Below are 26,430 nucleotides of genomic sequence, written 5' to 3'. Positions count from 1 at the left end.
CCCTTGCTATGTATCTTTTACTTTGTGGTTCGTCTGGTTTCCTTTTGCCTTCCCCAAGGTGTTAGGAGTTCTTCAAGACTGTGGTACAAGCAACTTTTCCTCCCATTGACTGAGTTTCTGCTGAAAATAAAGAGCTCTAAAACAGTTTCACTTCTATTCTCCTGACCCCACGAGCATGTTTTTTCTTCAAAATTTCTTTCAGTTTATATACATTTTTTCCATTTAAGAACATTTACTCCCATAGTTTTATTTTTTATAAACACATTAACTGTGTCATTGGCATGAGACCTCATTTATCTTTTGTCTGCATAATAATGTGGTAGTGAACAGATCAAGACTGCATCTGTTCCCTCAATAAAGGGCTAGAAGTCACATTTTGGGTCGTTTTATGTGTGTCAACTAAATTATTTTTAAATAATAAATAAGAAATGCTCTATTTGCCATGGACAAAAAAAATTTTGATTTTTCAGTTAATCTCTTCAAGTTAATATTACATTGTACTGATTAAGAAATTAAGAAAAAATGATGATGTCTTTGGGAAATAATTGTATAAAAACATACTGTACAAACAATAGTATTGCTTAAACTATAAAACAGATTCTTGGCAAGATTTGTATTAGATGTAGGATAGACACCAATGTTCACATAAAACTTTTCTAATTTTGTAATCAATGAGCCTATAATCAATCTCTCTCTCTCTCTCTCTCTCTCTCTCTCTCTCTCTCGGGGTGTGTGTGTGTGTGTGTGTGTGTCCTCCCTCATTCTCTCATTCTCGTTAAATGCTTTTGATTATAGTGTCTCTATTCTGCAAACATAAGTTATTTTTAGCATCTAGAAAAGATACAGGGACAAAGTAAAGGAATGGGAGCCTTTTCTTGTCAGTTATAGGTGCTTTGATACTATTTTATAGCATGATCTAGGAATGTTTTACACAGAGTAGAGTTAAAAGATACTCATTTTGTTACGATTTTTAAGAGTCGGATACAATGTTTTCTTGTTAGCTTATTACTGTTACCTAAACATTTCACAAGTTCAGATTCATTGTTCTGTATCACCACAAAAGTTTTTGCAAAGTTAATATACCAAACTATACCTATTATATCTATTATAAAGTGTATTTATGTTCTGATTGATAGTGTTGACTAGGCATTCTCAAACAGCCCTGTAGTAGCTGTAGTCTTCAACAAGTAGACTTTGCTTTTTATTACAACTGAATTTGGGTGCAGGAAGCAGGCTGGTATACAAAAACAATAATTAGGTTAAAAGTCACTTGAGAAGGCAATATATTGAGATGAAAAGAGCTCTGAAAAATAAATAAAAATAAGGCCTTCAGGTTAGGCCTGGCAATGTCATTAAGGTAGCTCAGTGTTATTTCAGGCAACTCACTTAAAGCCTCTGGATCACAGGCCCTTATGGGTGTCTATCCAGAATGACATCTACAAATGCCTCAGAGACCAACTAAATGTGGCAGTGGCCAGGGTCAGACAAAAGTAGTGTGGACGCTGGTGACCTGAAAACTGCATATCCTTCCCAAAAGCGTTAAATTCAAAATGTTGAAACACAGTGATAACTGTAGTATCCCTTTTAGCTTTAACATTCTGTGCCTCTGTGTTTTCAAACAAAATCAATGTATACTTATTAGATAGCTGCAACGTAAAACCCTTTCGTGACTTCAGAAGAACAACATAAACATATCAGCAATGTCTGCCTTTGAAGCATACAGTCTAGCTAAAGAAATAAAACTGGGCAACAAGATAAAGAGGCCAGTTCTTCAAGCGACACATGGAATGCACACTAATTATTTACGAAAAATGGATTTGTCCCTCTAAGAAACAGTGGGCTGTGTCAGCAAATGCTATATTCATTTTCAGAATGGCAATAGCCTCTGACGTGAGGGACTGAGGAAAGGCTTCACTGAAATAGTAGAGCTTAAGCCCACAATTCAAGTGTAGAGTCTAGATTAGAATAGCATGGGGTTACAAACAGAATGTTTAACTTTTAGGAGATCTTTTATAAGCACTATTAAGAAGTCTGGCTTTAGTTTGTTTCTTAGTTTTTGTTAATGGAGAATGCTTATTGAAGAAAAGTAAAATTTTAGTAAAAAATAGTCTTTAGAATATTTCTGGTACATTTTGACATAAGTCAGCTGAGATACATACATTTCAATGTTGGCACTGGAAGCTTTTCCACAGATTTACTTAGTGAATAAATACTTTCATTTGATCGTAACAGAATACGTTTATCACCACAGTATTTGCATTTTTATTCCATAAGCATCTGTTTTCTCTACACTGACATCTCTAGTTATAATCTTTTTTCAGTAAAACATCTTTTTTTACTGTAAACATTTTTCAGTAAAACATCTTTCACCAATGTTTTCAAGTGCTAGGAATGCAGAATGATGAAGCAAAATGGAACCTAATAATAACTAATAATGGAATTATGATTTTAAATTTAACTCTTTCACATGCATGTTAAGCATTTATTCCTTTAAAAAATCCATAGTATAGGCTTTATTCTTTTACAATAAAGAATAAAATGTTTAAAAAGAGAAGCTATTTCCCTGTCCATTGAGTATGATTAACATAATCATAGCACACAGTAGAACTGCTAAAGAAACCATTATCTAGAAGATGGCATGGTCCATACCTTTTGTGTCATTCATTCATTCAATAGCTATTATTGTGTGCCTACAATGTGTCAGGCACAGTTCTAAGTTACAAGCACACAGCAGTAAACAAGAAAAAGTGATTGCCTACTAGATTTTACAGAGATTTTCCCATAGTTTATAGATGTAGGATCCGTATCTTTTATTTTTTAAACATGAACTTTTAATTTTGCTTTGAAATGTATTAATTGTACATATTTATGGATTACAATGTGATGTTTTGACATATGTATACATTATGTAATCAAGGTAATTAGCTTAAACATTTATCATTTCTGTAGTGTAGTACAGTGTAGTGTCATGTAATGTAGTATCATTTCTTTGTAGCGGGAACATACAAAATCCTGTCTCCTAGCTATTTCAAGCTATATAACACCTTATTGTTGCCTATAGTCACTCTACTGTGCAATAGAACACCAAAACTTATCTTTCCTCTCTATTTTGTAACATTATACCTGTTGAACATTCTCTCTCCTTCTTCCCCCTCCCAACCCCAGTCTCTGGTAACTACTGTTCTATTTACTACATCTATGAGATCAACTTTTTTAGATTCTACACATTAATAAGAATGTGATATTTTTATTTTAGTGTCTGACTTATTTCACTTAACATAATGTCCTCCAGGCTCATCCATGTTGCTGTGAATGATGGGATTTCATTCTTTTTTATGTCTGAATGGTATTCCATTGTGGGTATATATACTCCATTTTCTTTATTCATTCATCAGTTGATGGACATTTAGGATGATTCCATATCTTGGCTATTGTGAATAGTGCTGCCATAAACATGGGAGTATAGAAATCTCTTTGACATACTGATTTCATTTACTTTGGATATATATCCAGTAGTGGGATTGCTGAATCATGTGGTAATTTTTTTTCTTTCTTTTTTTTTGAGGAACCTCCATGCTGTTTTTCATAGTGGCTGTACCAATTTACATTTCCATAGTGTACAAGCATTCTCTTTATTCCACATCCTAACCAACACTTACTATCTTTTGCCTTTTTGATAATAGCCATTCTAATTGGAGTGAGGTGGTATCTCAATATAGTTTTGATTTGCATTTCTCCAATTATTAGTGATGTTGCACATTTTTTTCATATAGCTATTCATCATTTGGGTGTCTTCTTTTGAGAAATGTCTATTAAGGTCTTTTGCCCATTTTCAATTAGATTACTTGTTTTATGGTTTGGGGTTATTCTTTGAGTTTGACTTGTTCGAGTTCCTTATAAATTTTAAGTATTAACCTCTTGTCATAAGTTTAGTTTGCAAATTTTTCTGCCATTCTGTAGAGTTTCTCCTCACTCTGTCGACTATTTCATTTGCTGTGCAGAAACACCATAGTTTGATGTAATTCAATTTTTCTATTTTTATTTTTGTTTTTCTTGCCTGTACTATTGAGTTCTTATAAAAAATATTTTGCCCAGTTCAATGTCATGAAGCATTTTTTTATGTTTTCTTCTAGCATTTTCATAGTTTTGAGTCTTACATTTAAATCTTTAATTCATTTTGAGTTAATGAAAGACTTGGTGTCCAATTTTATTCTTCTGTTTGTGGATATTCAATTTTCTTAGCACCATTTATTGAAGAGATTGTCCTTTCCCCAGTTGTGTTCTTGGCACTTTCATGAAAACTCAATTGGCTGTGCATAGGTGGGTTTATTTCTGGGTTCTCTAGTCTCCTCCATTGGTCTATGAGTGTTTTTATGCCAATACTATGCTGTTTATGCTACTATAGCTTTTTAGTAAATTCTGACGTCTGCTTGTGTGCTGCATCCAACTTTGTTTTTGTTTTTTTCTTGAGATTGTTTTGGCTATTTGGGGTCTTTTGTGGTTCCATATGCATTTTAGTATTGTATTTTCTATTTTGTAAAGAACATAATTGGTATTTTGATAGGGATTGCATTAAAATTGTAGATTGCTTTGTGTGATGTAAATATTATAATATGAATTATTCTATGCATATGAGATATCTTTCCACTTTTGTAGTCTTTTCAATTTCTTTTATCAATGTTTTATAGTTTTTTGTGTAAAAACTTTTTTCCTTTCTTGGTTAATTTCTAGGTATATTTTGTAGCAATTGTAGAAGGTATTTTTTCTTGATTTCCTTTTTCAGAAAGTTCTCTATTCACATATAGAAATATTGCTGATTTTGGTATTTTTTAAAATTATTTTTTATTATACTTTAAGTTCTGAGGTACATGTGCAGATTGTGCAGGTTTATTTCATAGGTATACACATGCCATGATGGTGGTTTGCTGCATCCATCATCCTGTCATCTACATTACATATTTCTCCTAATGTTACCTTTCCCCAATCCCTCAACTGCCTGCTATTCCTCCCCAGCCCCTCAACCCCCAGGCCCAGTGTATGATGTTCCCCTCTCTGTGTGTGTGTTCTCATTGCTCAACACTCACTTATGAATGAATGAGAACATGTGGTGTTTGGCTTATTCTTATGTCCATTTGCTGAGAATGATGGTTTCCAGTTTTATCTGTGTCCCTACAAAGGACATGAACTCACCCATTTTTTATGGCTGCATGGTTTTCCATGGTGTATATGTGCCACATTTTCTTTATCCAGTCTATCATTGATGGGCAGTTGGGTTGGTTCCAAGTCTTTGCTATTGTAAACAGTGCTGCAATAAACATACGTGTGCATGTGTCTTTATAACAGAATGATTTATAATCCTATGGATATATACCCAGTAATGGGATTGCTGGGTCAAATGGTATTTTCATTTCTAGATCTTTGAGGAATCACCACACTGTCTTCCACAATGGTGGAACTAATTTACACTCCCACCAACAGTGTAAAAGTATTCCTATTTCTCCACATCCTCTCCAGCATCTATTGTCTCCAGATTTTTTAATGACCACTATTTTAACTGGCATGAGATAGTATCTCAATGCGGTTTTGATTTGCATTTCTCTAATGACCAGTGATGATAAGCTTTTCTCATATGTTTGTTGGCTGCATAAATGTCTTCGTTTCAAAAGTGTCTGTTCATATCTTTCACCCACTTTTTGATGGGCTTGTTTTTTCACAGAGGACTCAGACAGAACACCACACAACTACAATCATCTGATCTCTGACAAACCTGAAAAAAGCAAGCAATGGGAGAAGAATTCCCTATTTGGCCAGGCGCGGTGGCTCACGCCTGTAATCCCAGCACTTTGGGAGGCCGAGGCGGGTGGATCACGAGGTCAAGAGATCGAGACCATCCTGGTCAACATGGTGAAACCCCTTCTCTACTAAAAATACAAAAAATTAGCTGGGCATGGTGGCGCACACCCCTAATCCCAGCTACTCGGGAGGCTGAGGCAGGAGAATTGCCTGAACCCAGGAGATGGAGGTTGCAGTGAGCCGAGATCACGCCATTGCACTCCAGCCTGGGTAACAAGAGCGAAACACCGTCTCAAAAAAAAAAAAAAAAAGATTTCCCTATTTGATAAATAGTGTTGGGAAAACTGGCTAGCCATATGCAAAAAGCTGAAATTGTATCCCTTCCTCACACTTTATACAAAAATTAACTCTGGATGGATTAAAGATTTAAACATGAGGCCTAACACCATAAAAACTCTAGTGGGCCTCGGAGGCAACACCACACATCTACAACCATCTGATCTTTGACAAACCTGACAAAAACAAGCAATGGGGAAAGGATTCCCTGTTTAATAAATGGTGTTGGGAAAACTTGCTAGCCATGTGCAGAAAGCAGAAACTGGACCCCTTCCTGACACCTTACACTAAAATTAACTCCAGATAGACTAAAGACTTAAACATAAGACCTAACACCATAAAAACCCTAGAAGAAAATCTAGTCAGAACCGTTCAGCACATAGGCATAGGTAAGGACTTCATGACCAAAACACTAAAAGCATTGGCAACAAAAGCCAAAACAGACAAATGGGACTTAATCAAACTCCACAGCTTCTGCAAAGCAAAAGAAATAATCATTAGAGTGAATCGGCAACCAACAGAATGGGAAAAAAATTTTGCAATCTACTCATCTGACAAAGTGCCAATATCCAGAATTTACAAAGAACTAAAACAGATTTAAAAGAAAAATACAGGCTGGTGCAGTGGCTAACACCTATAATCCCAGCACTCTGGGAGGCCAAGGCAGGCAGATCACCTGAGGTTGGGAGTTCAAGAAAAATACAAACAAGCCCATTCAAAAGTGGGTGAAGGATATGAACAGACACTTTAGAAAAGAAGACATATATGAGGCCAACAAATGTATGAAAAAATGCTCATCATCACTGGTCATTAGAGAAATGCAAATCAAAACTACATTGAGATACCATCTCATGTCAGTTAGAATGGTAATCATTAAAAAATCTGGAGACAACAGATGCTGGAGAGGATGTGGAGAAATAGGAACACTTTTACACTGTTAGTGGGTGTATAAATTAGTTCAACCATTGTAGAAGACAGTGTGGTGATTTCTCAAGGACCTAGAAATAGAAATTCCATTTGACTCAGCAATCCCATTACTGGCTATATGTCCAAAGGATTATAAATCGTTCTACTGTAAGTACACATGCACACGAATGTTCATTGCAGCACTATTTACAATAGCAAAGGCTTATAACCAACCCAAATGCCCATCAATGACAGACTGGACAGGGAAAATGGGTTACATATACATCATGGAATACTATGCAGCCATAAAAAATGATGAGTTCATGTCCTTTGCAGGGACATGGAAGAACCTGGAAACCATCACTCTCAGCAAACTGACACAAGAACAGAAAATCAAACACTGCATGTTCTCACTCATAGGCAGGTGTCGAACAATGAGAACACATGGACACAGGGAGGGGAGCATCACACACTGGGGTCTGTCGGGGGGAAATAGGGGAGGGACAGCAGGGGGTGGGGAGTTGAGGAGAGATAGCTTGGGGAGAAATGCCAGATACAGGTGATGGGAAGGAAGGCAGCAAATCACACTGCCATGTGTGTACCTATGCAACAATCTTGCATGTTCTTCACATATACCCCCAAACCTAAAATGCAACAACAACAAAAAAAGAAAGATATTTGGCAATTAAAAAAAAACTCTAGAAGAAAACCTAGACAATACCATTCAGGACATAGGCATGGGCAAAGACTTTATGACTAAAACACCAAGAGCAATGGCAAAAAAGCCAAAATAGACAAATGGGATCTAATTAAACATAAGAGCTCCTGAAAGCAAAAGAAACTACCAACAGAGTGAACCAGCAACAAATAGAATGGGAAAAAAATTTTGCAATCTACCCATCTGACAAAGGCTACTATCCAAAAGCGACAGAGAACTTAAATTTCTATTTGGTTTTGTATCCTGCAACTTTAATGAAATTCATTTATTAGTTGCAACGGTTTTTTTGGTAGCATCTTTCGGGTTTTCTGTACATAAAATTATGTCATCTGCAAACAAGGACAACTTGACTTCCTTCTTTCCAATTTGGATTCCTTACATTTCTTTCTCTGCTTAATTCCTCTGGGGAAGGGGAGAAACCAAAATGTTTAAGACAGGAATAAAGGCTCAGGGTAATTCCAACTGCTGAGAATGTGTCATATTTCACTTCCATTGTAGAAGACAGTGTGGTGATTCCTCAAGGACCTAGAAATAGAAATTCCATTTGACCCAGCAATCCCATTACTGGCTATGTGTCCAAAGGATTATAAATCGTTCTACTGTAAGTACACATGCACAAGAATGTTCATTGCAGCACTATTTACAATAGCAAAGGTTGTGTGACCAAGGAACTACATATTCAGATGTGTTCTGCTCTACATATAGCTCCCATTGTTTTTCACCTCTCTTTAATTTGGAAGGACGGTAGGGTTTGTTGCAGTAATAAAGGGTTCTGTGAATGAAGCAACATAAAAATGTCAGAAATAAAGGAACTTTTCATATATGTCTGTATATAAATGAAGCAAAATAAAAATGTGAGAAATGGAGGGACTGCATATCTTATAATGATTCTGAATATATCCTTGTAATGATTTCACTGTGGTAATCTTATGAGATAAACATTATCATTTAAAAATAAGTGGCAAAATCATCTTGAATATAACTAAGCCTCACTTAGGGGTTATTTCTGCTGTATAAGCATATAGAAAACAGCACTTTATTACTTCAATTACTCCATCAAGATCACACCTGGTGTTAGATACATGGTTCAAAAACATCAGTGCATTTGTGTAGTAGTTGGGTTATTAATCATGGATGTCAAGTTCTTTCCGCTAATTAACCTTAATTGAGCTCTCTGTTATTGAAGCACCGTTTCCAATGAAGCAACTTAGCAATGATATCAAAATAGCAGAGCATAGTAAAACCAGGATTAATGTTATTTCCTGTTCTTGAATGCCAATGCCTAATTCACTGCCTTTTCTGTAATACAAAATATTATATCTTCTACCAAAATTTAAATATTACATAGAGCAAAAATTGGTACAGTATTTATGTAATTTGCATAATAAAATGATTTAGGAAAGCATTTTGGACATATGTGTCTTCACTTTATATTATTTCAAAGCAACTAGAATATACCATAAATATTAAAAATATAAACTTTAAAAAATTCAAAGATTAAAATCACGTATTATTTAACATGACTCTGAACTTAGTCATGCTTGAAACTAATCTTTATTTCATTTATGTTCAGTATTATTTCCAACAGTACCACAAAACATCCATTAAGATAGAATTCTGCTGAAATAGGCAGCTTTATTAATCTGCCTGGAGTAATGCAGTGCAATTAATTCTAAATTTGATAACCAGCAAGCACTTCAAAAGTTCAATAGGTTATTTATTAAAAAGCAAATCAAGAAGATATAAGCTTTACTGCCAATGAACAGAGTGCTTAGATTTTGAAATGGCCAGAAGGTTACTGGTATTAATACGCTTTGTCAAATTCATTTTCAGACATGGATGGAGGAGTTTGTACTATTTTTCTGTTCATGTCATAGTATCTGTCAAGAAGAGAGCCCAGATACCTTGGGGAAAGCTTCCTGACGTGCAAGTATTTGAAAATAAAAAGGCAAAGACAGACATTTAGCAGATTCACAAGGGACAACAAACTCCTGGAGAATCTTGAGAAAAATTAAAGCAGTAACAATGAAAGTGTTGAAAAGATTTAACCATTAATATAAACGTGGGGAAAAAAGTAGAAATACAAATATTGATAATAAAAGTCATAGAAGTTCAGGTTAAAACCAACATGGATAAGCATTTACATAGGATAAGGGAGGCAAGCTGGGCCATGACTAGCTGTGACTTATAAACCATTCATTTATGTTATATTACAGTGCCAAAATGCAAACCCAAGAGAAGTGGCACCATTTTGTTAGATAATACCTACTGTCAATGCACTTATAATAGAGACTTAATCGAGCATGATAGAAAGAATGCTTCTCTAGGCATCTAAAACCTGGGCTTAAATGATAGTTCTGAAATTTAACAGCTGCATAACTATGGACAAATTACTGAAGAGCTCTCACCAATAGACATTTCTGAGATGATAGATGTATTCTACATCTATACTGCCCAGTAAGATAGCCACTAGCTTTATTGGCTATTGAGTACCAGCATCTGGCTAGTGCAATTGAGAAACTGAATTTTTAACTTTGGTTATTCTAATTAATTTTAATTTAAATGGCAAAATGTGGCTAATGGCTATAGTACTGGACAATTCAGTGCAACCTCAAGTGATTTCCACTCATATGAATTATGATGCTTTCAAATGCCAGGCAGAGAAAATCTACCTTAAAGCTTAAACAACAAAGGGAATATATTGGCTCACTTAAAAGTCTAGAAGTAAAAAGTTCTAGCCATAGTTCAATCAGGGGGCCCATTTGTCCTCAAACAGATCTCTTCCACCCTTAAACAGATGAACAGCTGATAAAAACCAACCACATCTACCCTCGTAACTCAATGGCATGATAGAGTCATCTGAGGCCCATCATTAGGAATTGAAATTTAATTGTACTAGGTTGGAATTCAAGCATCTGTTTTGAAAGTGATTTAAACGTGTACCTATGGCTGAATTTTATAAGAGATAAAGATTATATGACATTTCTTCAGCAAAGCTAAAATAAGTTGGCTAAAAAGCATTGGAAGATGAATAGTAAAGAATTAATATTCAGTTATACAAGGAGTTCTTACCAATTAATAAGTAAAAGACAAACATAACCAAAGAAAAAGGGGTAAGTAGCATGTGTTCACATCAAGCTATTTTCAACTGTCATGGTTTTGTAATTACAAATTTCAAGATTTTGCAATCTGCAATCATTGATCCCAAAGATCTGATGACACACAAACCACTAACAATGTTGTCTAGAATTCAACCTACAGTAGATTTTCCTACTTTTTGCAAGAGGATATTAAACTGCAGAAGCCTTTTGCTTAACACACATTTATTTTTCCCTGCACAAAGCCTATTTTGACAACAGAATTCTTTCCAAGAGAAGATAAAAAAGAAAAACCCTCTGGCATTAACTTAAACAAACATTGCCAATTGGTATTTTCATATTTCTCTGGTCACTCTATATGATTTATATTAAAAAGTTGAAGGGAAGTATCTTTTCTTCAATGATGCCTGCCTGCCCTTGGCAAGCTCAGATGCTGCTCTGGGATTCTGAGAATCAGCACCATTTCATTTTATAATTGCCATTTGGATAGATATTTCACAGAAAGAGCAAGTCTGCATCTATTTAATATATTCATTTCTTTGCTGTTTTGGCAAAACAGCTAATGAAGCCTCTTTGGATAACTGTTGAATTTGGTCAAATGTTTTTAACAAGTTAAGATATTAGTGAAAGCACAGAACTTGAACTCCTGTTTTGAAATGTTTTCTTGGGAAGTAGCTAGGGATTATCACTCAAGCATTCACCATAGCGAGAAATACATTAATCAGTATGAGATAAGCACTGGCAGAAAGAAATTCTGATTCAAGGAAACTTTGAATTCTTACTGCTTGCCAAGCATTATTCCAAGCAGTGAGGAAACAGCGTGTAACTAACTCCCAGCAGTTGAGCTTCACTGTAGTGGACAGAAGCAGACTGTATAGAAATAAGCATATGAGCAAGAAGGATATCCGATGCTGAGCTCTGTGGAACTGTACTGATGCACAGGAGAAAAAAGTCAGCTCTTTGCCAGTAGCATCATTTCTTTCATTCTTTACAATAAAATGTGTGTGTGTGTGCGTGTGTGTGTGTATTTTTCGTAAATATTTATAGAGTGCGCCAGGTAAGCCCTTTATATGTATTCTCTCATTTGAACCTCACGGTAATTCTAAATTGATAGGTATAACTCTGGGTGTAGATTTTTGAATAAATACATTTTAGTGACTTGTTTTATCACCCATTCTTTATTATATTCTTGTTGAGAAAAGAAGCTATGTCTTGTTATTTGTACTTTCTCTATCATCTTTCACTTCTAAAACAATCTTTTTTTCTTTCTTTCTTTTTTTAAACAGAGTCTCGCTCTGTTGCCCAGGCTGGAGTGCAGTGGCGTGATCTCAACTCACTGAAACTTTTGCCTCCTGGGTTTGAGCAATTCTCCTGTCTTAGCCTCCCAAGTAGCTGGGATTACAGGTACCTGCCACCATGCCTGGCTAATTTTTTGTATTTTTAGTAGAGAGGGTATTTCACTGTGTTAGCCAGGATGGTCTCAATCTCCTGACCTAGTGATATGCCTACCTCGGCCTCCCAAAGTGCTGGAATTACAGCAATGAGTCACTGCGCCTGGCCCTAAAAAAAAAATCTTTAATTCCCATGTCCTTATCTACTTTTAGCAGCCCTCTCCACACTCTTCTGATTTCCAGCTATTAGTAGAGTTACATTTGGGTAGATAGAAACCCAGTTAAGTTTCTATGCATTTACATAACATATGTAAACATTAACATTAAATTTAGTTTTAAATAAGAGTATAGTAACTCATAACAGACTTTTTAAATAGAATCTGAAGTATGTATATAGCACTACCTTATTCTTTTACAACAGTCACAATATTTTTATTGAATGAATGAGAGATTTCTTATTGAATCCCCTCCATGGGGATGGATACTTAGGTTATTTATAATTCTTTCTCTGTTGTAAACAATGTTGAAGAAGACCTTTGTATACACATGTCTGTATACATGTGAGCTTATTTATCTGAAATACATGCCTAAAAGTAGAATTGTTGTAAATAATGAAAGACCATTTACATTTTATAGATACTTCCAGGTTGCCTTTCAAAATGTTTCATCAAGTTATAATCCTATCAACATTTCTTCATATCTTTGGCAACACGTGATAATATAAATCTTTTTTACTGTCATTTTTAAAGCTTTTAAATTGCATTTCTCTTATTTTTAGTATAAGTATATATGGCCATATAATTTTTTCTTCTGTAAATTTTGTGTTCATGTCCTTTTTCTATATTTCTTTTGGGATTTTTTTAATTACTTGTTAGAGTTCATCATATATTCTGGATCTGGATTCTATATATTGAAAATAGCTTTTTCTCAACTTATCTTTTTAATAGTAGCTAACATAAATAAAATATTTACTCTGGGCCAAGTACTTTCCAAGGTACTTTACATATTAACTCACATACGACTTACACTGGTCCTGTGAGGAAGGTACTATTACCTTCTCTAGTTTACAGGTAAAAATCTGAGACACGTACAAGTAAAAGTCCGAGGCATGGAGCGATTACAAACCTACCCAAAGCCATATAACCAAGTTGCAGAACCAGAATCTAAACAATAGGCACTCTGGCTGCAAAATCTCTACTTTTGAACACTAAGTTTAAAACTGAACATAAAAATAAATCAATTCTTTTTCCTTTTTATAGCTTCTGGGCTTCGTATCTTTTACAAGAAGGTTTTTAACACAGATAAGTTACAAACATTTTTTTCACAAATGCTTTTATAATTTTGGTTATATCTAATTATTTTTTTTTTTTTTTTTTTTTTTTATTGCATTTTAGGTTTTGGGGTACATGTGATGAACATGCAAGATTGTTGCATAGGTACACACATGGCAGTGTGCTTTGCTGCCTTCCGTCCCCTCACCTGTATCTGTCATTTCTCCCCATGCTATCTCTTCCCACCTCCCCACCCCCCGCCCCTCCCCCATTTCCCCCCAACAGACCCCAGTGTGTAGTGCTCCCCTCCCTGTGTCCATGTGTTCTCATTGTTCAACACCCGCCTATGAGCGAGAATATACGGTGTTTGATTTTCTGCTCTTGTGTCAGTTTGCTGAGAATGATGGTTTCCAGGTTCATCCATGTCCCTATAAAGGACGTGAACTCATCGTTTTTGATGGCTGCATAATATTCCATGGTGTATATGTACCACATTTTCCCTATCCAGTCTATCATCGTTGGGCATTTGGGTTGGTTCCAGGTCTTTGCTATTGTAAACAGTGCTGCAATGAACATTCGTGTGCACGTGTCCTTGTAGTAGAATGATTTATAATCCTTTGGATATATACCCAGTAATGGGATTGCTGGGTCAAATGGGATTTCTATTTTTAAGTCCTTGAGGAATCGCCACACTGTCTTCCACAATGGTTGAATTAATTTACATTCCCACCAACAGTGTAAAAGTGTTCCTATTTCTCCACATCCTCTCCAGCATCTGTTGTTTCCCGATTTTTTAATGATCGCCATTCTAACTGGTGTGAGATGGTATCTCAATGTGGTTTTGATTTGCATTTCTCTGATGACCAGTGATGATGAGCATTTTTTCATATGTTTGTTGGCCTCCTGTATGTCTTCTTTTGTAAAGTATCTGTTCATATCCTTTGCCCATTTTTGAATGGGCTTGTTTGTTTTTTTCTTGTAGATCTGCTTTAGTTCTTTGTAAATTCTGGATATCAGCCCCTTGTCAGATGGGTAGACTGCAAAAATTTTTTCCCATTCTGTTGGTTGCCGATTCACTCTACTGACTGTTTCTTTTGCCGTGCAGAAGCTGTGGAGTTTGATTAGGTCCCATTTGTCTATTTTGGCTTTTGTTGCCATTGCTTTTGGCGTTTTGGTCATGAAGTCCTTGCCTACACCTATGTCCTGAATGGTTTTGCCTAGATTTTCTTCTAAGGTTTTTATGGTATTAGGTCTGATGTTTAAGTCTTTAATCCATCTGGAGTTAATTTTGGTGTAAGGTGTCAGGAAGGGGTCCTGTTTCTGCTTTCTGCACATGGCTAGCCAGTTTTCCCAACACCATTTATTAAACAGGGAGTCCTTTCCCCATTGCTTGTTTTTGTCAGGTTTGTCGAAGATCAGATGGTTGTGGGTATGTTGTATTTCCTGTGAGGCCTCTGTTCTGTTCCATTGGTCTATATCTCTGTTTTGGTACCAGTACCATGCTGTTTTGATTACTGTAGCCTTGTAGTATAGTTTGAAGTCCGGTAGTGTGATGCCTCCCGCTTTGTTCTTTTTGCTTAGAATTGACTTGGCTATGCGGGCTCTCTTTTGGTTCCATATGAAGTTTAAGGTGTTTTTTTCCAGTTCTGTGAAGAAGGTCAATGGTAGCTTGATGGGAATAGCATTGAATCTGTAAATTACTTTGGGCAGTATGGCCATTTTCACGATGTTGATTCTTCCTAACCATGAACATGGAATGTTTCTCCATCTGTTTGTATCCTCTCTTATTTCGTTGAGCAATGGCTTGTAGTTCTCCTTGAAGAGGTCCTTTACGTTCCTTGTTAGTTGTATTCCTAGGTACTTTATTCTCTTTGTAGCAATTGTGAATGGCAGTTCGTTCTTGATTTGGCTCTCTTGAAGTCTATTACTGGTGTATAGGAATGCTTGTGATTTTTGCACGTTGATTTTGTATCCTGAGACTTTGCTGAAGTTGTTTATCAGTTTCAGGAGATTTTGGGCTGAGATGATGGGGTCTTCCAGATATACAATCATGTCATCCTCTGCACTTTCACTGGGAGCTGAAGTCCTGAGCTGTTCTTAGGCGGCCATCTTGAAATTCCGGATCTATATCTAATTATTAAAATAATCTAGAATTCATTTTAGCGAATGATGTAAGGTCTGAAGATGACATTATAATTTCCAAATGAATAGCTAATTGTTCAAAACAACTTGAAAATTTGTAGGCTATCTCTTTTTATGCCAATTTAAAATTGCCTTTATTATAAATCAAAAGTTTATCTACTTATGGGTCTACTTCTTTTTTTAAAAGAATAGATTATACATTTTTTAAAATTTGTTTTGTATTTCAGTAGGTTTTTAGGGAACAGGTGGTGTTTGGTTACATGAATAAGTTTTTTAGTGGTAATTTCTGAGATTTGGGGGCACCTATCATATATGGATCTACTCCTTTACTCTCTATATCTTTGTCTTATTTGCCTATTTCTACGCTACAACTGTACTATTTTTATTACTATAGTTGATAGAATGCTAGATAGCTCCTAAGGGAAGACTCCTTTATTATAATTGTTTCTTTAAAACGTCTTTAGCTATCCTTATGCATATTTTTTTACTTCATTGTTATTTATTTTTATTATACTTTAAGTTCTGGGGTACATGTGCAGAACATGCAGGTTTGTTACATAGGTATACACGTGCCATGGTGGTTTGCTGCATCCCTGGCAGTGGTATCTACAGCTCACCTACATTAAATATTTCTCCTAATGTTATCCCTCCCCAATCCTCCCACACCCTGCTATTCCTCTTTTATCCCCCCAACTCCCTGACAGGCCCCGGTGTGTGATGTTCCCCTCCCTGTGTCCACATGTTCTCATGGTTCAACACCCACTTATGAGTGAGAACATACAGTGTTTCGTTTCCTGTTCTTGTGTCCATTTGCTGAGAATGATGATTTCCAGCTTCATCCATGTCCCCGCAAAAGACATGAACTCATCCTTTTCATGGTTGCATAGTATTCCATGGTGTATATGTGCCACATTTTCTTTATCCAGTCTATCATAATTGATGGGCATTTGGGTTAGTTCTAAGTCTTTACTATTGTAAACAGTGCTGCAACAAACATACATATGCATGTGTCTTTATAACAGAATAACTTATAATCCTCTGATTATATACCCAGTAATGGGATTGCTGGGTCAAATGGTATTTCTAGTTCTAGATCCTTGAGGAGTCGCCACACTGTCTTCCACAATGCTTGAACTAATTTACACTCCCACCAACAGTGTAAAAGCATTCCTATTTCTCCACATCCTCTCCAGCATCTGTTGTTTCCTGATTTTTTAATGATCACCATTCTAACTGGCATGAGATGGTATCTCAATGTTGTTTTTATTTGCATTTTTCTAATGACCACTGATGATAAGCTTTTTTTCATGTTTGTTGACTGCGTAAACGTCTTCTTTTGAGAAGTATCCTTCACCCACTTTTTGATGGCATTATCAAAGGTCTTTGTGTGTCCCATATTCATTTCTCAATTTTAGTCTAAATTTTTTCTTGTAAATGTTTTAAAGTTCTTTGTAGATCCTGATTATTAGCCCTTTGTCAGGTGGGTAGATTGCAAAAAATTTTTCCCATTCTGTTGGTTGCTTGTTCACTTTAATGGTAGTTTCTTTTGCTGGGCTGAAGTTCTTCACTTTAATTAGATCCCTTTTGGCTTTTGTTGCCATTGCTTTTGATGTTTTAGTCACCAAGTCCTTGCCTATGCCTATGTCCTGCGTGGTATTGCCTAGGTTTTCTTCTAGGGTTTTTACGGTATTAGGTCTTATTTTTGTATAAGGTGTGAGGAAGAGGTCCCGTTTCAGCTTTCTGCATATGGTTAGCCAGTTTTCTCAACATCATTTATTAAATAGGGAATCCTTTCCCCATTTCTTGTTTTTGTCAGGTTTGTCAAAGATCAGATGGTTGTAGATGTGTGGCATTACTGCTGAGGCCACTGTTCTGTTTCATTGGTCTATATGTCTGTTTTGGTACCAGTACCGTGCTCTTTACACATTTCCTTTTTTCTTTTAATGTAGTCTATGAAATTCCATTATGAAACGTCATCTCATTCTTTTTATTTATTTATTTATTTAGAGTCGGAGTCTCACTCTGCAGGCCAAGCTGGAATGCAGTGGCATAGTCTTGGCTCACTACAATGTCTGCCTCTGGAGCTCAAGCGATTCTTGTACCTCAGCCTCCTGAGTAGCTGGGACTACAGGCACACGCCAACAATGCCCAGCTAATTTTGTGTGTTTTAGTCAAGACGGGATTTCACTATGTTGTTCAGGGTGGTCTTGAATTCCTGAGCTCAGGAGATTCACCCACCTCGGCCTCCCAAAGTATTGTGGTTACAGGCGTGAGCCACTGCACCTGCCCCATCCCATTCTGACTGTTGGAGGAATGCACTGACCACATACATTAATTTGGAGAAAACTATTGTGTTATATCTTCCAAATCCGAACATGAATCCGTTATATCCCTTCAGTAACATTTTATAAATTGTATCTATATAGAGTTTCACATTTCTTGTTAGTTTTATTGCTTAGCATTTATGATTTTCTTGTTATTGCTTTTTTTCTTATCATGGTAAGACCCTCATTTTCTCTATTACAGTTTCAAATTGGCTATTGCTGGTATTTGGAAAAGCTATTTTTTTTAGGTTTACCTCTCTTATTAGTTATTAAAGATTTCTACTTAATTTTCTTCCATTTCCTAGATATATTATTCTAGGAAAATTACAGTTGTCTTTTCCTTACAAAACTTTATATACATTATTGCTTTACCTCAGTTTTATTACATTAACCAGAATCTTAAATATACTGTCGAAGGTTATCAGTGACAACAAATACCCTTATCACATTCCTGACTTTGTAAGAATGGTTCCAAGGTATCAAGTTACTAAAAATAAAATTTTAATGTACAAATTAGAATATCCAAATGTTTAATGTATCAAAGTTAAGCATGTTGTTTCCTATAGATTTCTGGAAACTATCCTTTATCAGATAGAGGAAGTTCCATATATGAAACTGTATTAGAAAGACTGATTGAAAGACAGATAAATACTATTTATTTTGTTAAATGCATCAAATTTAGTTACATTATATTTTTCTGCATGCTAATACATTAAAATACCATATGTTCTAATACTGATTTGCATTCTTAGAATAAACAATTCTTTACTATGTTCCAATTATTATCCTAATAGTTACCTCATTTTTTGTTCAGAATTGTTTGAATTTATGCTTATGATTGAGGTTGTAACACTGGTTCACATTTTCATGTACTATGTTAAAGTATTATTGGACTTCAGTTACACAGAGAAGAGTGTACATACTCCTCAGTTTATGGGCAGGCATTATCAAAGGTCTTGGTGTATCCTATATCCATTTCTCAATTTTAGTCTAATATATATTTTTCTGTTCTTCTTGCTCATAATCGGGAAATATATTTGTATTTGTGTATCTGTGATTACTTATAAAACAATAAACTGTTTTTAAACTTAAATAAATGTCAGTTTTCTCTAAGTCTGTTTTATCTCTTAAGAATTTCATTATAAATGATGATTATTTATGTAACATTTTTGTACAATTTATTGTGTTTTGAAGATCTGTCCAATCTAGTTATTTCTTCTAGTGTTTTATTATGGTATTACTGTTACCAAGCCAGTGATGCTTGCTGCCCAAATGAACTAAAAGCCAATATTATCACACCAGGTTCTTGAGAAAAGAGAAGCTTTTTACTGCAAGTCGACCAAGAAGACAGGAGTCTAATTCAAATTTGTTTCCCCCTGCTGACTTTAAGGCAGTAATTGTATTGGAAAAGATTTAGAGGGCGGAGGCTAAGAATTAGTATGTAGTTTGTGGAAGGAAAGGGGAGGTCTGGAAGTCTCTTTGGGTGCAGTTAGTTTTTCATGCCTCTTCATGGGTCTCATGTGCAAATTCAGGGTGAGTTCATATAAAACATGTGATGTCTGCAAGCTAATTCTGCATAAACTCCAGTTGGCCATATTGGTTCTGAGAGTAGCCAGTTTTGTTATCTTACAAGCAGATAATGTTTCAACATTTCAACAAGTTGTTTTCTTATCTACAATCTGCAAACTCAAAGATTTCTATTAGTTACTGTTTTCTTTAACTCTTTGGGGCATGGTTTCATTACATTTTTCAAATTGTCATATTTTACTTATTTTATTCTGATAGTGATGAAAATCTATTTGCCTCCATCTATTTTTATCATAAATAGTGCTTCAGGGAACATGCTTAGGCACTTGATCAAGTGTTCCCGGGATATGTACCTAAGAGTTTATTTCCTGGGTGTATTACTTATATTCTGCTGTGTAACGAATTATCTAAAACTTTGTAGCCTAAATCTTCAAACTTTTTCTTTAATCTCAGGGATTCTGTGGGCCTGAAATCTGGTAGCAGATGAGCTAAGTGGTTTTGGTGCAAAATCTCTATAATATTCCAGTCCAGCTATTACCTGGGGCCACAGTTCTCTTAAGGGTAGGCTGAGAAGAATCCATTTCCAAACTGACCTACATGGCTATTGTTTAGAGGCTTCAATTCTTTGCTGCATGGGCCTCTGTGTAGAGCTACTCACCATGGTAGCTGGACTCCCCAGAATGATAGTGATCTGAGAGAGAGAAACAAAAACAGAGAGGGAGAGATAGGGTTAGAAGATAGAAAGGAGAGGAGAGGGAGACCTTTTTGTCTTAGATAGGTAGGTAGGTAGACAGACAGAGGGATGAGAGAGACGTGGGGAAGAATAGAGAGGAAAGGATTAACAAAAATAAACCCTTTCGTTGGTGGTTAGATTTAATGCTTTCTCCTTTGTTCACTCCCAGATCTCTTTACCCTAAAACCATGGCAACCATTCTGTTCTGTTTAATGAGGGTTTTTTTGTTTATATATATATATCCCTATGAATGTGGGATGTGAGTTCACCACATCTTGTCAATCTATGTCCTCAAGTTACTCTTCTTTTCCACAATATCAATACAATGAAAATCCTCATATAATACAAGGAAAATCCTCATATAATCCCTGTGAGGGGTGTCTCTCTCTCTCTCTCTCTCTCTCTCTCTCTCTCTCTCTCTCTTTCTCTCTCTCTCATCCACCCTTCTATCCATAAAAGTGTTGTGCTGATGGGGTGGGGGATATATATACCCAGAGACAGAGTTGCTAGATCATGGGTAGATGTAAGCTGAGTCTTTACGCTTAGTGCCACATGCCAAACTGCTCTACAGAAGGGCCACCCCAACCTATGTTACCATCAACAGTGCTTGAAGTTACCAGTTTTTCCTCAGTCTTGTCAAAACGTATCATTACCCAGATTTTGGTCAGTCTAACAGTTGCATAGTAATGCCTCATTTTAAATGAATTTGCATCCTGTGATTCTGAATGGTGCTGAATATTTTTTACACATCTATTAGCTTTTAGGATAGTCAAAGCTTTTTTTTTTTAGGATAGTAAATGGCAAGATTGATCAAGGTAAAAGAGAGTATATTAAAATAAACAAAATCCAGCTCTAAAATAGATATAATTACAGAGAGATAAAGTTGCCCAGAAAATTCTAAAAGTGTCCAGAGAGACAAATTATTAACAAACAAAAGAAAGAAAATAAATCAGAATTCCAGATTTCTTATTAACAATACCAGATGCTAGAAGATAATGTAACAATATATTCAAGGCTTTCATGGAATATTACTTTAAATCTAGAATTCTACCCTCAGCCTAATTATCCTAAAATTGTGAAGGTAAAATAAGATATTTTTAGATATGGGAAACCTGAAAATGTTTACTGTTCTTATAACTTCTTGGAAAGAATTAATTCTGAGTCAGCAGATCATAGCTCTCTATAGGTATGTATCTTTCCTTGGGGGTGGAGGAAACAAAGGAAGAAGGGAGGCAGGGAAGGACAGACGGAAGGAAGGCGTTTGCATGACTGTAGAGCCTACGTAGCAATGTCCTCCACCATAGTTGATGTTATTCCAAATAACTCTATGTTTGATCTCTTAGTGGCAGTTGTAACATGCTTAAAAGACTTTTCTGGGCCAGGAGTGGTAACTCACACTTACGATCCCAACACTTTGGGAGGCTGAGACAGGAGGATCACTTGAATCCAGGAGTTCAAGACTAGCCTGGGCAACATGGTGACACCTCATCTCTACAAAAAAAATTCAAAAATCATCCAGGCATGGTGGTGCATTCCTGTAGTCCCAGCTACTCAGGAGGCTGAGGTGGGAGAATCACCTGATCCTAGGAGGCAGAGGTTGCAGTGAGCCAAGATCACATCACTGCACTCCAGTCTGAGCAGCAGAGCAGAACCCTGTCTCAAAAAAATGAAAGAAACAAAAAGAATTTTTCTGCTCTTCTACCACCTCTTCCAGAATTTGGCATCTGCCCACTTGTTCTCACATCTTTGTGCTGCAGAATTAGTACTCCAAATAGGCCTGCTCTGAGCTGACATCTCACCTAGGATGTTTTGTGCAACAGGATGTTAACCAATGATCCTTGGTTTAAAAAAAAGTGTTTTGGGCTTGGCAAAGCCAGATGGATTTCTTTCTCATAGGCTTTCTCAGCCATTGCAATGTTTAACCAAATGGATTTGGCCATGGTGCCCTTTAGGGATGGGAAACATCTTGAAGCATTAGTGCTTTGAGAATCAGTTTGGAAAACTCTGTTGCCTTGTTTTAGACTCTTATGATCTATCATGTTCAGTATTAAAATATAAAACACCACGCTTTGTTCCCTACTCAATGCCTAGTAAACAGGAGATATGCAATATATTTTAATAAAAGAATGAATGAGAGTATCAATTATTGTAAAAATGTTCCATTATAGAAGGTGGATATGTAATCTATGGTAAACCATTGCTTCTATTTATTGTAGAGTGTGATTTTACCCAGAAACTAACAGCCTCAAAAGAAAAAAATAAAAATATTAGCTTATTTTTAATTAAATACTGCCTATGAAACAAAATTTACTAAAAGCCCTTACCTTTGCAACTTTAGTAAAAATCCATAGCTGTGTTTGCAGCCTTCTGTAGGAGAGTCCAGTGGTGATTGTCCTCAACCAGCTTTGGGCTTATCATCAGTCTGGATCTTCGGACCTTATCTGCAAGGAAATTCATATCAGTCTACATCTGTGTTGTGCTTCATGATATGAGTCTCAAATGCATTTACATTTCTTGGTTTGACCTGACTCAACATTTAGATTTTATGTTCTTAAGGCGCAGTGTCCATGTCTTTTATTTCTTCTATGTCTTGAGGTACAGTCTTTCTCTTAAGTTTGATGTGATCTTTAAAAATGCTCAGATTTACATTGTTTAACAGATTCTAATAAATATTGTCATCGTCTGTAAAATGGAAAAATATAGTCAACAGATTATAATTAAATGGAAGTGAGATTTGGAGGATGATTACTCAGACTTGCAATGTCCAGCTGAATAAAAAAAAATTCCCTGGTCATGTGACCATCGGAACATCTATTTTGTTTTATAAGAAATGATAATAAATTGGAATTAACCAGGCAAATTTATGAATTTGCTCTCTCCAGTTTCTCTTCCAATGCCCCTTTATCCAAAATACTGGAAACCTTTGCTTCCCTTATCAGCAAAGGGCAGACAGTAAGGTGTGGCATACTATGGACCTGACTTCAAGTGTTCTATTCTAGGAGCTTGAGAAAAAGATTTCTTTTCTCCCTTTATTTGTGAAAACGTACACAATGCTACCCACCCACCTCAGGTTGACAATAAACAGAGATTATACAAGACAAATTGTTTGAGGTGCATAGCACAGCATGAGTACCCCACAATTACTTCTTCCAGTCTCCCATATATCCATCTCAATAGTACCTATTCCAACATAATTTCTTGACAAAATGTCTACTACCTATTTTTAAGGCTCCCTTTCTTTCCCCTAAAGAAAGCTTTGAGTGCATTCATCTTTCTTTTTCCACTTTTTTCTATTATTTGAAGTATATTTAAACAGAAAATTTCTTACATAACATACCTTTTGTGTTGTGTATCAGAAGATTTCAACACAAGTTACTTCAACATTTTATCCTATTTTATTTGCAGTTCTAACAATCTCAGTGTTCATAAGGAACCTGGCACCCTAACAATGAAGTTAACAGTTGGAAATTTGCTATTTTCAAATATTCTTTTCTTCAATCTACTTTTTTAAAAATTATTTTTATTTTCTTTATTGAAACAATGGAATGTTCACCAAAGTGTACTTCATCATAGTACATTAGACTTAGATAAGTAGAAGAGTGCAATTAAGAAAGCTTTCTATTTGCTTCCATTTAAATTGAAAATTGTGAAGTTGACTTGAGCTCCAAAACAAGGTTCAGCTGTGGTGTTCTGAATTACCTAACAAATAAAAAATTCATGGGGCAAAGACTTTCAGCTACACTGTTGGGCCTTAGCTACTTGATTCTCTCTCTTCTAGTAAAAATTCCTGACACAGTTGACCTTGTGAATCTGTAAGTACTTGTGAAGAAAGACTGAGGCAGGCAGGAGGAGTAAGCAGAAGAAATGGAAAGAGATGAGAGAGAAAGGATAAGCAGAAAAATTTTCTGTTCAGAACCACATGCATTACTAAAAATGCATTACCCTTTGTATTTGTGAAAGATAAAGTTCTTTATACTTTCCACACTCAAGTTTAGATGGGACAGCTAAATGAAGCCATTTTCCTTTAGAAAGCCACAAATCATTTTTAAAGCATGAATTAATAAGGGATTTTGTAACAATATTACTCTGTTACTGTCCAGTTTTCAAAATGGAAATCTGTAGAATACCAATTTCTTTTCAGTTGGGAAGTAAATGACCACATGAAGTCCCTTTTAAAATGCTTCTCCATTGCAAGCATTTTAAATAATTTCTCAAAGGAAAGTACCATATTCTGAGTGAATAGCATGACATTTTGAACTACATCTAACATAAGATTTTGCTTCAACAGGCCTGTCAGTGCTCTTTAGTTCCACTGTAATGCAATGAAAATCATGGAAGCTTAGAAGAAACACCTTCCTCACCCTGATACTCTTTATTAACTGTGGATTGTACTATTTTCTTCACCATGGCAACAAACACATTCAATAGATTTAGCTCTCACCTTTCCTGCACAAGGTGATGGTGAAAAACGGAAACAAAGAAAAGTGAAGCAAATAAAGATTTCAGAAAACAAGGAGTTAAGGAAATTATGAACCCAGGGCAGTGTGAGCTCAATGATCAGCATTAAGGGCCTTGTTTCAAACAAATTTTACTAGACTAGGTAACGTGACCCAGAGAAGACATTCAGTTTATACTTGACTAAATCTCAGAGTAGGCGACTTATAATGTCAGCAAGTCGACTGAAAGGTGAACGTAAATGATCTCATTTTACAGGAAGGTTAATGTCAGTAAAAGGCATAAATTGACCAGTTATCATCATTAAAAAGCAAAGAACTTGTCATCAGCACATACAATTCTTTGAATGATTTTGAAAGAATCAAGGCTGATTTATACTATGAAACATTTTAGCCATATTTTCTTTTTTCCAGAAAATAGAGCTTAGCCTAAAATGTAAGATATTCTATACTCTGCTGAATTTACATTGTTCAAAATATTCAAGGCCATTCATCTTCCCCTGACATTCTGAGGTTTGTTATGGGTTGTATTTCTCTAGGACATGCTGGTACAGGCAAAACCACCAGAAACAGGGCCAAGTGGTTATTTCCTGTTCTGCAAAAAGGAAAAAAAAAATCACATGAGAAGCACTGCAAGAATTTGTAAAAGAAATACCAGCTAAACAGAAATCAAATCATTACATTAGAGCCAGGAAGTGAAGAAAAAAAAAAGTTTGAATCATGGGATTTGACCTATGTGGGACTTCCAAGATTTAAAAAGGAAAAAAAAAAAAATTAAAAAATTAATTTGGTCATATACCTTAAATAAAATAAGGTGACAAACTCTACATTTTTTTCTTTACACCTAGTTTTTAAGTATCATGTAATTTTTAGTATCGTGTTTTATTAAATGCAAATTTTGCACTCATGTTCAGTTCAAAATAGTGTATTAGAAGTAGAAAAATAATTTGGCAGTACTTCTAGGAAAGATGATAGAGAGAATGCCTATTTTAAAATCACTGCCCTCCTTGAAGCTCAGCAAAAATTAATAACCCCAAATAGCAAAAATATTCAAACAAATCTTAATGCCAGAAAACGGTACCAACGTCACACCGTAAATGTCAACATCTGATTATCAGTTAGAAATATAATTTGGTACAAACTGAATATGCACATTGAATGTCAGTACACAGGTCCCATAAATGAGAGTCCCAGTGTGGCGTTTGGGGAGTTAGTATAGAAAAGGAATACTCAAGGCTACTGCTTGTTGAGTTCTTACTACATGTCAGGAACTCATCAAGAGTTTTACCTGCATCATTTCAATGACTTTGCTCCATAAGTTGGTGCTATTATAAACTTTGTCTTGCAGATAAAGAAATTAACTTTTTTCCCAAAGTCACAAAGCTACATAGTAAGCAACTGGGGGAGCGAGAATTTTAACACAGGTTTCTTTTGGCTTTAAACTTATCCCTGAGTGATTAGGCTATACAATCTTCTAACAGAAAGTTTTGGAGTGCCCTACTTGTCACCCTTAACTTCGAAGGAGAAGGTTGGAAGTTTTGTACACAATGAAAGAAAGAGTACTCCAGCCCCAGCCTCTAATGTTACAGGGGACAGGGAGGGATTCAACAACTTGGGGAAGGGTAGAAGCAAAGCTGAGGAGAAAAAGGCAGCTCAAGGGCAATGCTTTTGTTTGTTTCACCAATGTCTTTGTCTAGCCAGGAGGGACTAGGCCCAGAAGCAAGTCCAGGCTGGAGA

The 26,430-nt window shown here is 35.8% G+C and overlaps 1 long non-coding RNA gene across 1 annotated transcript in view; it reads right to left on the bottom strand.

Moving 5' to 3' along the window:
* The window catches only part of LOC141585591 (uncharacterized), a 38,209-nt gene extending 12,390 nt beyond the window's left edge, over positions 1-25,819 (bottom strand). Inside the window, exon 1 of the long non-coding RNA XR_012519132.1 lies at positions 22,564-25,819. This is a non-coding gene — a long non-coding RNA (uncharacterized LOC141585591). The remainder of the gene's footprint in view (positions 1-22,563) is intronic.
* Between the last annotated feature and the right edge of the window lie 611 nt (positions 25,820-26,430).

This window comes from Saimiri boliviensis, chromosome 9 (assembly GCF_048565385.1).
Source record: "Saimiri boliviensis isolate mSaiBol1 chromosome 9, mSaiBol1.pri, whole genome shotgun sequence".
NCBI lineage: Eukaryota > Metazoa > Chordata > Mammalia > Primates > Cebidae > Saimiri > Saimiri boliviensis.
This window is presented reverse-complemented; position numbering and strand designations above follow the sequence as displayed.